The following is a 16,065-nucleotide window of genomic DNA, read 5'->3' as shown; positions in this document are numbered from 1 at the left end:
AAATATTCATGTGTATACACAGTGCCTTCAGAAAGTATTCACACCCCTAGACTTTTTCAACATTTTGTTGTTACAGCCTGAATTTAAAATAGATTACATTTAGATTTTTTTTGTCACTGGCCTACACACAATAACACATAATGTCAAAGTGGAATTCTGTTCTTCGAAATGTTTACAAATGGATTAAAAATGAAAAGCTGAAATGTCTTGAGTCAATGAGTTTTCAACTCCTTTGTTATTAGTTTTTGACCAAATGAACAGTTACTGCAGTTTTGCTTGATAGTGCAGTATTGTCCTGCTGAAAGGTGAATTCATCTCCCAAGTGTCTGGTGGGAAGCAGACTGAACCAGGTCTTCCTCTAGGATTGTGCCTGTCCTTAGCTCCATTCGGTTTGTTTTTTTTTATCCTGAAAAACTCCCCATGTCCTTAACGTTTACAAGCATATGCATACCATGATGTAGCCACCACTATGCTTGATATGGAGAGTGGTACTCAGTAATGTGTTGTATTGGACACTTAGCATATAGGACAAAAAGTGAATTGCTTTGCCACATTATTTGCAGTATTACTTTAGGGCCTTGCTTCTAACAGGATGCATGTTTTGCAATATTTGTATACTGTACAGGCTTCCTTCTTCTCACTCTGTCAATTAGGTTAATATTACACTGCTCAAAAAAATAAAGGGAACACTAAAATAACACATCCTAGATCTGAATGAATGAAATATTCTTATTAAATACTTTAAATACCTAGTTGAATGTGCTGACAACAAAATCACACAAAAATTATCAATGGAAATCAAATTTGTCAACCCATGGAGGTCTGGATTTGGAGTCACACTCAAAATGAAAGTGGAAAACCACACTACAGGCTGATCCAACTTTGATGTAATGTCCTTAAAACAAGTAAAAATTAGGCTCAGTAGTGTGTGTGGCCTCCACGTGCCTGTTTGACCTCCCTACAATGCCTGGGCATGCTCCTGATGAGGTGGCGGATGGTCTCCTGAGGGATCTCCTCCCAGACCTGGACTAAAGCATCCGCCAACTCCTGGACAGTCTGTGGTGCAATGTGGCGTTGGTGGATGGAGCGAGACATGATGTCCCAGATGTGCTCAATTGGATTCAGGTCTGGGGAACGGGCGGGCCAGTCCATAGCATCAATGCCTTCCTCTTGCAGGAACTGCTGACACACTCCAGCCACATGAGGTCTAGCATTGTCTTGCATTAGGAGGAACCCAGGGCCAACCACACCAGCATATGGTCTCACAAGGGGTCTGAGGATCTCATCTCGGTACCTAATGGCAGTCAGGCTACCTCTGGCGAGCACATGGAGTGCTGTGTGGACCCCAAAGAAATGCCACCCCACACCATGACTGACCCACCGCCGAACCGGTCATGCTGGAAGATGTTGCAGGCAGCAGAACGTTCTCCACGGCATCTCCAGACTCTGTCACGTCTGTCACATGTGCTCAGTGTGAACCTGCTTTCACCAGTGAAGAGCACAGGGCGCCAGTGGCGAATTTGCCAATCTTGGTGTTCTCTGGAAAATGCCAAACGTCCTGCACGGTGTTGGGCTGTAAGCACAACCCCCACCTGTGGACGTCGGGCCCTCATACCACCCTCATGGAGTCCGTTTCTGACCGTTTGAGCAGACACATGCACATTTGTGGCCTGCTGGAGGTCATTTTGCAGGGCTCTGGCAGTGCTCCTCCTGCTCCTCCTTGCACAAAGGTGGAGGTAGCGGTCCTGCTACTGGGTTGTTGCCCTCCTACGGCCTCCTCCACATCTCCTGGTGTACTGGCCTGTCTCCTGGTAGCGCATCCATGCTCTGGACACTACGCTGACAGACACAGCAAACCTTCTTGCCACAGCTCGCATTGATGTGCCATCCTGGATGAGCTGCACTACCTGAGCCACTTGTGTGGGTTGTAGACTCCGTCTCATGCTACCACTAGAGTGAAAGCACCGCCAGCATTCAAAAGTGACCAAAACATCAGCCAGGAAGCATAGGAACTGAGAAGTGTGTGGTCACCACCTGCAGAACCACTCCTTTATTGGGGGTGTCTTGCTAATTGCCTATAATTTCCACCTGTTGTCTATTCCATTTGCACAACAGCATGTGAAATGTATTGTCAATCAGTGTTGCTTCCTTAGTGGACAGTTTGATTTCACAGAAGTGTTTTTGACTTGGAGTTACATTGTGTTGTTTAAGTGTTCCCTTTATTTTTTTGAGTAGTGTATATTATAATTACAATGTTGTGCAATGTAACAGCAATATTAGAAATTATAGTTTCCGGATTTGACCATATTAATAACCAAAGGCTCGTATTTCTGTGTGTTTATTATATTATAATTAAGTCTATGATTTGATATTTGATAGAGCAGACTGACTGAGCGGTGGTAGGCAGCAGCAGGCTCGTAAGCATGAATTGAAACAGCACTTTACTGTGTTTGCCAGCAGCTCTTAGCAATGCTTGAAGCACAGCTCTGTTTATGACTTCAAGCCTCTCAACTCCCGAGATTAGGCTGGCAATACTAAAGTGCCTATAAGAACATCCAATAGTCAAAGGTTTATGAAATACAAATGGTATAGAGAGAAATAGTCGATGCGTCATAATTCCTATATATATTCCTATAATAATGACAACCTAAAACTGGGAATATTGAAGACTCATGTTAAAAGAAACCACCAGCTTTCATATGTTCTCATGTTCTGAGCAAGGAACTTAAAAGTGAGCTTTTTTCCTTGGCACATATTGAACTTTTACTTTCTTCTCCAACACTGTGTTTTTGCATTATTTAAACCAAATTGAACATGTTTCATTATTTAGTTGAGACTACATTTATTTTATTTATGTATTATATATGTATTATATTAAGTATATATTAAATAAAAGTGTTCATTCAGTATTGTTGTAATTGTCATTATTACAAATATATATTCAAAAAATTGTCCAATTAATCGGTATCGGCTTTTATTGGCCGTCCAATAATCAATATCAGTATCGGTGTTGAAAAATCATAATCGGTCGATCTCTACCCTGTATATTTCCTCGCCATTGTTATTTTACTGCTGCTCTTTAATTAGTTGTAACTTTTATTTCAATTTTTCTGTAGCCATTTTTCTTAAAACTGCAATGTTGGTTAAGGGCTTGTAAGTAAGCATTTCACTGTAAGGTCTACTACACCTGTTGTATTCGGCGCATGTGACAAATACAATTTGATTTGATTAGATTTTTTACTCATGGTCCAAACCTCAATGACAAGATAAGAACTGCGATATTGATTAATGCTTGTATATAATTGCATCCTGTTAAATGATAGTGAAGATTGACAGCAAAAATGGCATAGCAGTTACCAAGCAGAATTTGTGACATGCAAATAAACAAGTTACACAGTAATTTACTATAAAATACAGGTTCAGATTCTCCTCATCCCAGTACATGCATGAGGAGGATCTGAACCTGTATTTTACAGTAAATGACTGGTGTCTAACATTCCTTGTCATAACATAAGCTACTAACATCTGTAGTTGTGGTCTGCCGTTTCCAGAAAGATACTGAACACGGATGTGTGGAGAAGTTTGTGGAGTTTTTGCAAAGTGGATGTGTGCATTTGAAATGTTAACGGGATACATATTTATCATCACAGATATTGCATATCATGTCATGAATGACTGTGATTGAGTTAGAGTGTGGATGGAAGAGCAAACCTCAACCACTGACTCCAGAGATCCCACCCTCGAGTTTCAGGGGACCAAAAATGACACTTCTAGGCCACAGCCAAGGCGGGACCAGGAACTGGAAAACATGATCATTAGCATAACAACTGAACAAATCATCCTACAATGTGGGTTCCAACTTTAACAGAAATGCATGGTAACTAGTGTCATAATCATGAAAGACACTTTACAGTTTCAGTCTCTAATGTTCCAAGTTAGCTTCTCACAGTTGGGTTTCATGACTGCTAAACAGCTCTTCGTGTTATGATGCAGACGGGCTCATTAAAGTGAATAGACATTTCCTTCTCTCCCCCGTCATTTACTCACTGAAACCACTGGCATCCCCTATTAATGAACATCCTCTCCACTGAGTCAGATCAGCACATATCTGATGTAAAACACACATGAAATCACGACTTGATGGTGGTCATCCTGTTGATGACCTTGCCCCTCACTGTGATGCTGCTACTAACTGTTTATAACAGTAATGCTATGGCAAGGTCCATTTATTATACCAGAGGATATAGGGTTGGTATCACCAACACATCCCAGTCCCACAAGCCATATAAGGAACATAGGCAAATCCATTCCCACACAACAATTATCATTATGACAACAAGGAAACTTTGTTGTGTGATCCTTTGGCAAGCCAACCTCCTCCCACGGCTTATACTACAGGGACAGTGCAAGGCCAGGGCGTACCTCATTATCTTGGTTTGCTCCAGGGTGACTAATGCATTGTAAAATGCACATTGAGGTTGATACTTCAACGTGTCATGTTTTCACTCCCCCATAAACAGATGTAGCCTATGCACATGCATACAAGTGCATACAAGGTTTCTCTCCCTCTTCTTTTCTCTCACGCCAACAGGCCTCCTATTGACAGGAGCATCTTATTTCAATGACGCAAGGCAGACTAAATCAAATGCATAACATTCTAGAGCCTCTTAACTTTATCCTCCCAATTGTAATTACCAGCCGCTCAAAGACAGATTTAAAGTAGCAATAAGCTCAGATGCACCCCCTATGTCAGCTTTAGTAGAACACATACCAGGGTGGTTTGCAAGCATCACTCAATATGTATGGTCTGCAATATTTGCCAAATCGCTTACTACCAGGGGTTGAAAAATAAACAGTATGGATTGTATCAGCACCTTTGGGTATACAGGGCAGTTAAAAATAAAAAAGGTCAATTTTCTTTGAGAATTAATCAATTTTGATATAAGCGAGGGCCATGACGTTGGCCTGGGGGTAGGTTTATGACAGTCATAAATACCTCTTCCCCCCTTTTTCCTCTCTCTACCCTACTGATGTGACATTTGAAAACCCCTTGGTTAACATAGAGATTCTGGGAACATCAGAAGGTGGGGGAAATGAACTATATTCTGGTAATCAGACCAATTGAACATATGCGGTGGAACTTAATGAATATGATGTCAGTTCGGTTGTTCTCTGAGACATTCTCATCAATGACAGTATGACATAAACTCTACAGTGGAATGTTTGCACATTGTAGTTATTGGAGTCACATGGAATTGCTGTTCAATTTAAATGTTCGAATATAAAATTATTGGGGAGGATATGAAATGTAATTTTAGCTTCCAAATTAGAGATTTGGGTTTTCATAAGGTTAGGGCTCTGCTCAATCAGTGAAGAGACATGGGTTATAAAACTTTTCAGACACGCCCTTCATTTTTGACGAAAATGTAACCTCCTGTTCCAAGTACGTGAGGTCTGCAGCCTCTGCGTTAAAAGGACTAACATGTCAACTACAGAACTAAGCCAACCTCAGTGTGAGCTTTGGTTGTGAATGGTATGAACTTTGAACTCTTATTCACTACAGAAGTGATTCCTCCTAGCCGTTGAGTTAGCCACAGCAGCTGCAAACGCGGGCTAGGAAAGAACAGACAGAGTATTCTGTCTACCACACAATGATGTTACTACAACGTATCCAATTGACTACCAGAGACATTCTTCAAAGGTCAAAGGTTTGGCAACACGGCCTTCCATCTACCACCAACCTATCGAGGCGCAGCTCAGAGTAAATATATATTGCATTTTCCTTTTCCAAATGGGCGATAATTTAGAATGCATAAGATACTGTATTTACAATAGCACAGCTTCTCCCTTTGTCCCTCAGTCTTTCCGCTCTTTCACTCAAACCCAGCCCCTTTTCTTTTGTGTAACCAGCTGTCATATCTGTTCTGTCCGCTAGGGACGTTTTCCTTTATGACGTAATTTGTAATCAAGATATGATTAATTCTTTGTATATGTAATTCTGTGTGATTAGTTAGCTATTTAGTAAATAAATAATTAAACCCAATTTTGTATTGCTGATTCATCCTGTTAGCCAGGGTTCGTGGAGATAACCAAGAATTTACAACTTTCAGATGTGACTGAATTAAGGTGACGATTAATATTGACTGCTATATATTACTAGGTCTTTAAGAGTGTATTCGGAAGATAACAGCTCTATAAATATTATTTTGTGGTGCCCCGACTCTCTAGTTAATTACATTTGACATGATTAGCTCAATCAGGTAATATTAATTACAGAGAAAGGATTTTATAGCATAGCCAAAGACATGACACGAGCCATCTTAACACTTCCTGCCAATACTATGCAACTCAATCTTGGCAAAGATTTGAATGACTGAAACACAAAACCCTTCTGCATACTCTAAAATATGAATAATGACAGATGGATGAGGTAGCCTCTGTTTATTTTCTGCCATTTGCAAACACAGTGATGTCAACATGGTTCTCAGTGTCCTCCCTAGTGTTATTGTCTGTAAATCTGATAACACTGACAACATATCATGGAATGTTAAACAGTATACCACTTTGTGACATCGGCTAATGTAAAAAGGGCTTTATAAATACATTAGATTGATTGATTGAGTTTACAGCCAATTCACATTTCAGATTAGCATGGAAAATGGCTTGTTTGACCTCTCTCTGGACTCATTCTACTTAGAGATGGCCAATTTATCGATATCCACTTCCTCTCATCTAATCTCTCCCTGTCATCCTCCCCTACCATACCTTTTTCATCCATCCAACCCTAATGCTCTATTGTCCAGCCTCATGCCTGATGGGACTGTAAAGGTAGCAGGAAGATATTTTTTAGCTGTAATATAATTGCACATCTATGGCAACCATTGAATTATATCTCAGACAGACTGCAATCTGATTTTTTTCAGCAAACAATGTCAGAGCATGGAAGTGGATCTTGAAATTCATATAACAACTCTGTGCAACCATGGGCGTGTTCTGTATGTGTTTCGGTGTATGAACAAACTGTAGTAAACAACGAGTATCTCAAGATAAGAGCAACAAGGGATTCATTCAACTACACATGTATTTAACATATTCTGTGTTGTCAAATTGGTGCCGATAAAGAAAAGGAGATGAAGACAGGAAGCCCCTTTTTAAAACATTTGACATACTCATGCATGGGTCTAGCTGATGGTTCAGCCTGAATGTGGTCACTGGTTAGTTAAGTCAAAAAGAGGAAGTGTATACAGTGCCTTCAGAAAGTATTAATATTGATTTACGCCACATCTTGTTGTGTTACAAAAAAAAAAATAACGTTCACTGGGTAAAAAATTGAATAATCCCCCTCAATCACACACACGTTACTGTCAAGTTAAACACAAATATATATATATATTTGGGATACACTGCACATTATTACATTCTACAATTTCTGCCTGTGGACATCTGTTCTACAATATGCCAGCAGAGCATGATACCCTTCGTGGACATAATTGATCTCTTTCAGGCAGAGAGTATACACCTTTTCATCCACTGTATTGAAAAGGTGAGAAAGAGGGAAAGTGTGTGGTGTTTCAACTCTATAGTGACATCCAGCTTAAGCCAAAGCCCAAAGTAAACAGCTCCAGCTCCGCTTGATCTCTGAATCTACTTGTTTAACAAGCAACGCCCCATTTTCACATAATTCTCTCATTCTGAAAATGAATCACATACTGTAGAGGGAAAACATTAGTTCACAGATAGTTCATTGGCTAGTGACATTTTCACACAGATTGCCAGGGTCCAGTAAGCAACTAACGCGTTATAGCTTGAGGAACAGCAAGCAGTCCTATTCCAGTTAAAACTATAGCGAATTAAAGTATTAGGTTACTAGCATTAGCTCATCTGATGTTGTAACGTTGGTTAATGTTGCTCAACATTTCTCTGGCTAGCTAACAGAGAATTTGATTAGAGTAAACTGCCTGTTACTCAGGCCCAGAAGCTAGAATATGCATATATTTGGTAGCATTGGACAGAAAACAATGTCTGTGAGTATAACAGAACTGATATGGCAGGCGAAATCCATGTGGAATATATATATTTTTGAGGTCACAGGCCATTTCAGTGCTAGCCTATGGGAAATACAAATAGATAGGACCCAGAGTGCAGTTCCTATGGCTTCCACTAGACGTCAACAGTCTTTAGAAAGGGTTTCAGGCTTGTTTTTTGAAAAATGAGCATGTAGTTGGAAAAACTACAAGGTGTCTCTCATTAGAAAAGTAGTCTTGAGTTGCGTTCCCTTTATTTATCTTCCCTATTGAACATACTATTCTCCGTTTTAAATATTATCGTTTATTTAGATATTAGAGTACCTGGGGATTAATTAGAAACATCGTTTGACTTGTTTGGACAAACTTTACCGGTAACTTGTTGGATTCGTTTGTATGCATGTTGAATAACTGGATTACTGATATTCTTTGGCGTCAACTAAACAGACCTTTTTGGATATGAAGGACTTTATCGAACAAAACAACCATTCATTGTGTAGCTGGGACCCTTGGGATTGCAAACAGAGGAAGATCTTCAAAGGTAAGTGATTTATTTAATCGCTATTCGTGATTTTGTGACTCCTGTGCTGGTTGAAAAAGTATTTTGATGTGGGGCCCTGTCCTCAGATAATCGTATGGAATGCTTTCGCTGTAAATCTGACAACGTGGTTGGATTAACAAGAAGTTAAGCTTTGAAATTATTTATGACACTTGTATTTTCATGAATGTTTATCCTCTTGAACCTCTGGGGGCAGTATTTCATTTTTGGATGAAAAACGTTCCCGTTTTAAACAAGATATTTTGTCACGAAAAGATGCTTGACTATGCATATAATTGACAGCTTTGGAAAGAAAAAACTCTGACGTTTCCAAAACTGCAAAGATATTGTCTGTGAGTGCCACAGAACTAATGCTACAGGCGAAACCAAGAAGAAATTTCATACAGGAAGTGAGCCAGATTTTGAATGCGCTGTGTTCCAATATCTCCTTATATGGCTGTGAATGCGCAAGGAATGAGCCTACACTTTCTGTCGTTTCCCCAAGGTGTCTGCAGCATTGTGACGTATTTGTGGGCATATCATTGGAAAATTGACCATAAGAGACTACATTTACCAGGTGTCCGCTCGGTGTCCTCCGTCGAAACTATTGCGTAATCTCCAGGTGCGTGCATTTTTCCATTTTGTTCAGAGGAGAAACCAAACTGCCACGAGTGATTTATCATCGAATAGATATGTGAAAAACACCTTGAGGATTGATTCTAAACAACGTTTGCCATGTTTCTGTCGATATTATGGAGTTAATTTGGAAAAAAGTTCGCCGTTGTAATGACTGAATTTTCAGGTTTTTTTCTTAGCCAAACGTGATGAACAAAATGGAGCGATTTCTCCTACACAAATAATCTTTTTGGAAAAACTGAACATTTGCTATCTAATTGAGAGTCTCCTCATTGAAAACATCCGAAGTTCTTCAAAGGTAAATGATTTTATTTGAATGCTTTTCTTGTTTTTGTGAAAATGTTGCCTGCTGAATGCTAGGCTTAATGCTATGCTAGCTATCAATACTCTTACACAAATGCTTGTGTAGCTATGGTTGAAAAGCATTTTTTGAAAATCTGAGATGATAGTGTTGTTAATATTACGATTTTTGTATTTTGAATTTCACGCTCTGCAATTTCACCGGATGTTGTCGTAGGTGTCCCGCTATAGCGGTTCAATGCACCCAAACAGGTTTATACTGGCAAACTGCCTTTCCACTCTCCACTTTCCAGAACGGGCGCTGATGCTGTAACTAGCAAATTGATTGTTTGTTCTCTCTTCAGTCGCATGCTGCATTCTATTTATATGTGAATGATTGGCTGAGCCTCGGATACAGCCAGTATTGGTCCAAACGCGCATCACTCGTTCGCATACAGCCAGTAGTTATCCAAAGCACCCCACCCCCAGAAATATACAATTTACATACAGTTGAAGTCGGAAGTTTATATACACCTTAGCCAAATACATTTAAACTCAGTTTTTCACAATTCCTGACATTTAATCCTAGTAAAAATTCCCTGTCTTAGGTCAGTTAGGATCATCACTTTATTTTAAGAATGTGAAATGACAGAATAATAGCAGAGTGATTTATTTCAGCTTTTATTTCTTTCATCACATTTCCAGTGGGTCAGACGTTTTCATACATTCAATTACTATTTGGTAGCATTGCCTTTAAATTGTTTAACTTGGGTCAAATGTTTTGGGTAGCCTTCCACAAGCTTCCCACAATAAGTTGGGTGAATTTTGGCCCATTCCTCCTGACAGAGCTGGTGTAACTGAGTCAGGTTTGTAGGCCTCCTTGTTCCCACACACTTTATCAGTTCTGCCCACACATTTTCTATAGGATTGAGGTCAGGGCTTTGTGATGGCCACTCCAATACCTTGACTTTGTTGTCCTTAAGCCATTTTGCCACAACTTTGGAAGTATGCTTGGTGTCATTGTCCATTTGGAAGACCCATTTGCAACCAAGCTTTCACTTCCTGACTGATGTCTTGAGATGTTGCTTCAATATATCCACATAATTTTCCGTCCTCATGACGCCATCTATATTGTGAAGTGCACCAGTCCCTCCTACAGCAAAACAAAACCCCACAATATGATGCTGCCATCCCCGTGCTTCACTGTTGGGATGGTGTTCTTCGGCTTGCAAGCCTCCCCCTTTTTCCTCCAAACATAACGATCGTCATTATGGCCAAACAATTCTATTTTTGTTTCATCAGACCAGAAGACATTTCTCCAAAAAGTATGATCTTTTGTCCCCATGTGCAGTTACAAACCGTAGGCTGGCTTTTTTATGACAGTTTTGGAGCAGTGGCTTCTTCCTTGCTGAGCGGCCTTTCAGGTTATGTCGATATAGGACTCGTTTTACTGTGAATATAGATACTTTTGTACCTATTTCCTCCAGCATCTTCACAAGGTCCTTTGCTGTTGATCTGGGATTAATTTGCACTTTTCACCCCAACGTACGTTAATCTCCAGGAAACAGAATGTGCCTCCTTCCTGAGCGGTATGATGGCTGCGTGGTCCCATGGTGTTTATACTTGCGTACTATTGTTTGTATGATGAATGTGGTACCTTCAGGCATTTGGAAATTGCGCCCAAGGATGAACCAGACTTGTGGAGGTCTACAATGTTTTTTCTGAGGTCTTGGCTGATTTCTTTGGATTTTACCATGATGTCAAGCAAAGAGGCACCGAGTTTGAAGGTAGGCCTTGAAATACATCCACAGGTACACCTCCAATTGACTCAAATGATGTCAAATTAGCCTATCAGAAGCTTCTAAAACCATGACATAATTTTCTGGACTTAGTGTATGTAAACTTCAGACCCACTGGAATTGTGATACAGTGAATTATAAGTGAAATAATCTGTCTGTAAACAATTTGTGTCATGCACAAAGTAGATGTCCTAACAGACTTGCCAAAACTATAGTTTGCTAACAAGGAATTTGTGGAGTTGTTGAAAAATAATGCTTAATGCTTCCAACCTGAGTGTATGTAAACTTCCCGACTTCAACTGTAAGTATTCACAGCCGTGAGTAAATACATGTTAGAATCACCTTTGGCAGCTATTACAGCTGTTAGTGTTTCGGGGTAAGTCTAAGAAATTTGCACACCTGGATTGTACAGTATTTTCACATTATTATTTGTTTTATTCTTCAAACTCTGTCACGTTTGTTGTTGATCTTTACTAGGCAGACATTTTCAAGTCTTGCCATGGATTTTCAAGACGATTTAAGACTAAACTGTAACTCGGCCACTCAGGAACATTTAATGTTGTCTTGGTAAGCAATCCCAGGATATTTTTGGCCTTGTGTTTTAGGTTATTGTCCTGCTGAAAGATGAATTTGTCTCCCAGTGGCTGTTGGAAAGCAGACTGAACCAAGTTTTCCTCCAGGATTTTGCCTGTTCTTAGCTCTATTCCATTTTTTTTATCCTAAAAAACTCCCTAGTCCTTGCCGATGACAAGCATACACATAACATTATGCAGCCACCACTATGCTTGAAAATATGAAGTAGTACTCAGTGATGTGTTGTGTTGGATTTGCCCCAAACATAACACTTTGTATTCAGGACATAAAGTTAATTTCTTTGCCATTTTTGTTTTGTTTTACTTTAGCGCCTTATTGCAAATAGGATGCATGTTTTGGGATATTTTCCTTTTTTTCACTCTGTCATTTAGGTTAATATTGTAGAGTAATTACAATATTGTTGATCCATCCTCAGTTTTCTCCTATCACAGCCATTATACTCTAAAGTTTTAAAGTCACCATTGGCCTCATGGTGAAATCCCTGAGCAGTTTACTTCCTCTCTGGCAACTGAGTTAGGATCTTTGTAGTGATTGGGTGTATTGATACACCATCTAAAGTTTAATGAATAACTTCAGAATGCTCAAAGGGATATTCAATGTCTGCTTTTTTATTTTTACACGTCTACCAATAGGTGCCCTTCTTTACAAGGCACTGGAAAACCTCCCTGGTCTTACTGGTTGAAATGCACTGCTCGACTGCACTGTGTGGGGTACAGAGATGAGGTAGTCATTCAAAAATCATGTTAAACAATATTATTGCACACAGAGTGAGTCCATGCAACTTATTATGTGACTTCTTAAGCACATTTTTAGGCTTGCCATGACAAAGGGGTTGAATACGTATTGACTCAAGACATTTCAGCTTTTAATTTTAAATTAATTTGTAAAAGTGTCTAAAAACATATTTGCACTTTGACATGATTGGGTATTGTGTGTCGGCCAGTGACACCAAATCTCCATTTAATACATTTTAAATTCAGGCTGTAACATAACAAAATATGGAAAAAGTCAAAGGGTGTGAATACTTTCTGAAGAAACTGTAAGCTTACTCAATGCTAAACCATTTTGAGGAAACTCAAACCAGTAGACACGTCTGCTAAGCTGTTTCAATCAGCCTTTCCTTCTGCTTTCTTGTAAGAGTAGACATAGCATATTGAATGCTGAGGAGAAACCAGTTGGTAAATTATTTTGTCCAAGCAAAAGCATGAAGGGTATTGTTGTTACTCCATGGGAATAGTACGCATTTGCAAAGGTCCAAGTTCCCCACAAAATACACGTATTATGCCATTTGTTTGAAATGTCTCAGATAAAGTATTTAAGGCTCCAATCACATTTTCAAAGCTGATCTGATTGGTCAAAAGATCAATTAGCAAAAACAAACTATCCGATTTGGGCCGCCTGTCTAAACGCAGCCTAACTGGATTGCAATTGAGCAAAAGACAAACCTGCAAGACACTGCTATTGAAGTGATTACCAATCCCCGGACTGTGAATTCTTGACATGTGGAAAAAAAGTAATCATGAAATAAATAATCTCCATTTGAGCAACACACTGTATCTAATTCCATCCCACATATCTCCAGGTTGAAAAAGAATGTCACAGCCAATAAATGAGTCATAGACTTCTGGATAAAGCGCCTGTATATCAGTCTAAAATTATCTAGCTTTATTGGGTCATTTGATCAGGGATAGTGCTGAAGGCCATTACACTGATATTGTGAATGAACAACATCTATAATTCATGCATGAGAACATTGATTAATTTGAATGCTAGGCCTACGTCAAATAATGGACCAATTACTGCCAAATGGGGCCGCATAGTCTATTTACTGTTATACAGGCTAATAGAGTTTTCCTTACATTACACAGAGCAATTACTCATTGCATATGGTATATCCTTTCAATTATGTGCCTTTGTTAAGAGGATCGGATTTTTAGAAAGGTATGCAAACAAATCCACTCACTCACTCATTCAATCAACCAATCCCCCCGGAAGCTGTCTGATAGGCTTAATGCAGGCTCCTGTTATGCACAAGATGGAAAAGCCAACATTACCTCACTGATGAGCACATAAACATATGCAGAGTTGAGCACAAGTTATTGCTGAAGTATTTACACAATTCCATGTCCTTATGTACTTGGGGCTCCCGGGTGTCGCAGTGGTCAAAGGCACTGCATCTCAGTGCTTGAGGTGTCACTACAGACACCCTGGTTCGAATCCTGGCTGTATTACATTCGGCCGTGATTGAGAGTCCCATAGGGCGGCTAACAATTGTCCCAGCTAGCGTTGTCCGGGTTTGGCCGGTGTAGGCCGTCATTCTAAATAATAATTTGTTCTTAACTGACAATAAAAGTGAAGAGAAATAATTTGTATAATACTTATTTGACAAATAACATATCTACTGCACCCCTAACAATTACAGTATCAAGCACATTTTTAGACGCACAGCTAGACATTAGGCAACCTGCGGTATTGGGTAGCCTACAAATAAGTATGCATTAATGTGTTCTCTGCTCCTCACCCCTTCACAACTCTGTCTAGACCAGGTGGACTAACCTCAACCTCCTTCACTGAAGGTGTGAGCAGGGCTGGCTCTAGCCTTTTGGGGGCCCTAAGCAATATTTGTTTGAGAGGCCCTCCCATCAAGCGGGCAAATATTTTTGTGGTCCCCCTCTTGACGGCGGAGAGAAAAATATACATTTTTAAAGTTCATTTCCTGCAATTGTACATATTTTGCCATCGGGTGGAGAGACATTTTTGCAGTTTTAAAGCAAATTTCCTGCAATTCTACACATTTTGCCATGACTTATGCCATATTAATGATATCTGAGTGAGATAACTCACAAAATCAAAATGGGGACCTCCTGGATGTCAGGGCTCCTGGGCATGTGCCCTGTGTGCCCGGTCCGTATTAGGGCATGTTTACTAGATGTGTAGATAATTGGCTTGACTAACTAACCAATCTAATAATGAGTAGCTGACATGGCTTATTGAGCGACTGTCAGTAGCTGACAAAACAAGAGTACAACTTCTCATGCACAACCAAATTCTGAACTTGAACTTTGTGTACTCTCCCATTCTAACTCTCAACTGTAAATTGAGACCCCAACTGAGTTGCGGGGGCCCAAAGAGACCGCTTCTGCCTGGAGCCGGCCCTGTTTGTGAAAGTCTACTGCTGGTGAATATGAGCTACTGAAGGCTCAGAAATGTGCCATTTAAAAATGTTTAGATTCACAGTTATCAAACGTTATCAATGAATGCATTTGTGAATATTATTGGTGGGAGCAAGAGGCGCCGGCTTGCTCCACTAACCCACATTTACTGTAGTGTAGGCTGCTACTGTATGGCTGTGTGTAGGCGTTGCCTATATGGGGTAACCTCTGTCTCATGCCAATGTAAGGAACAGCGGTATGCAAAATATCGATTGATTCATGTTGCATTCGAAGACAGCACACAATATACCTAGGCTACATGGACAATCTGATAATAAATGTTTTGACATCTGCCATATAACGTTAGCCTTTATGCGGTAGGTCTATTTACAGAGCTCGTTGACGCGGATTTAATTGTCAAACATGATTGGGTGGGCTATGGTTAGCCTACATTAGAGTGATATCTCAATAATACAATTTCAATTGGTTTTATGCTAACGAGGCTCAGGCTGGCATATGAATAACAGAGGCATCATCAAAGAAGAGGCATTCTTACCGTAGATGTCGGAAATGTGATCTCGCGGCGTCTTGAGGAATGATATGGTTTCGTGTTTGAGAAAAAAAAAGCTCCGTTAATGTTTTAATTCACTGGTGTTTATGAGAAGTGCATATGGAAATGTAGCCTATCTTCCATGACGTAAACCTCTTAGGAGAGGATTTCTCTTGCTATTCGGCGGATAGAGAAGCCTTATGACAGTCCCTACATTAGAAATACGAGCGAACTAGTCCCTCCCCGGGGTGCATACATTAATCTGTAAGTGAGCACCGCAGCAGAGCATTCGCATCATCCACATTCCTGATGTTGATAGGATCTTGGACGTTCTATGATAATAATTTCTCTATGATTAAGTATTTTTGCTGTAACCACCTTGCCTTACGCTTTGAAGTGATATCGCACGAGTACCAGCATAAGTGTTATAAAGATATTATAAGCAGGCACAAGGCACACTAGCCGAAAGTGAAGAAAATTTAAATGAGATTAT

At 39.9% G+C, this 16,065-nt stretch overlaps 1 protein-coding gene across 1 annotated transcript in view; it reads right to left on the bottom strand.

Annotated features, from left to right (window-relative positions):
- The window catches only part of LOC115135080 (receptor-type tyrosine-protein phosphatase epsilon), a 47,617-nt gene extending 31,794 nt beyond the window's left edge, over positions 1-15,823 (bottom strand). The window contains exon 1 of the mRNA XM_029669340.2: positions 15,579-15,823. The gene's annotated coding sequence lies outside the window, so the exon portion shown is untranslated. The remainder of the gene's footprint in view (positions 1-15,578) is intronic.
- Positions 15,824-16,065: the final 242 nt, after the last annotated feature.

Source organism: Oncorhynchus nerka, linkage group LG10, assembly GCF_034236695.1.
Source record: "Oncorhynchus nerka isolate Pitt River linkage group LG10, Oner_Uvic_2.0, whole genome shotgun sequence".
NCBI classification, from domain to species: Eukaryota; Metazoa; Chordata; class Actinopteri; order Salmoniformes; family Salmonidae; genus Oncorhynchus; species Oncorhynchus nerka.
The sequence above is the reverse complement of the archived record's forward strand: the minus strand, read 5'-3'. Positions and strand labels throughout refer to the sequence as shown.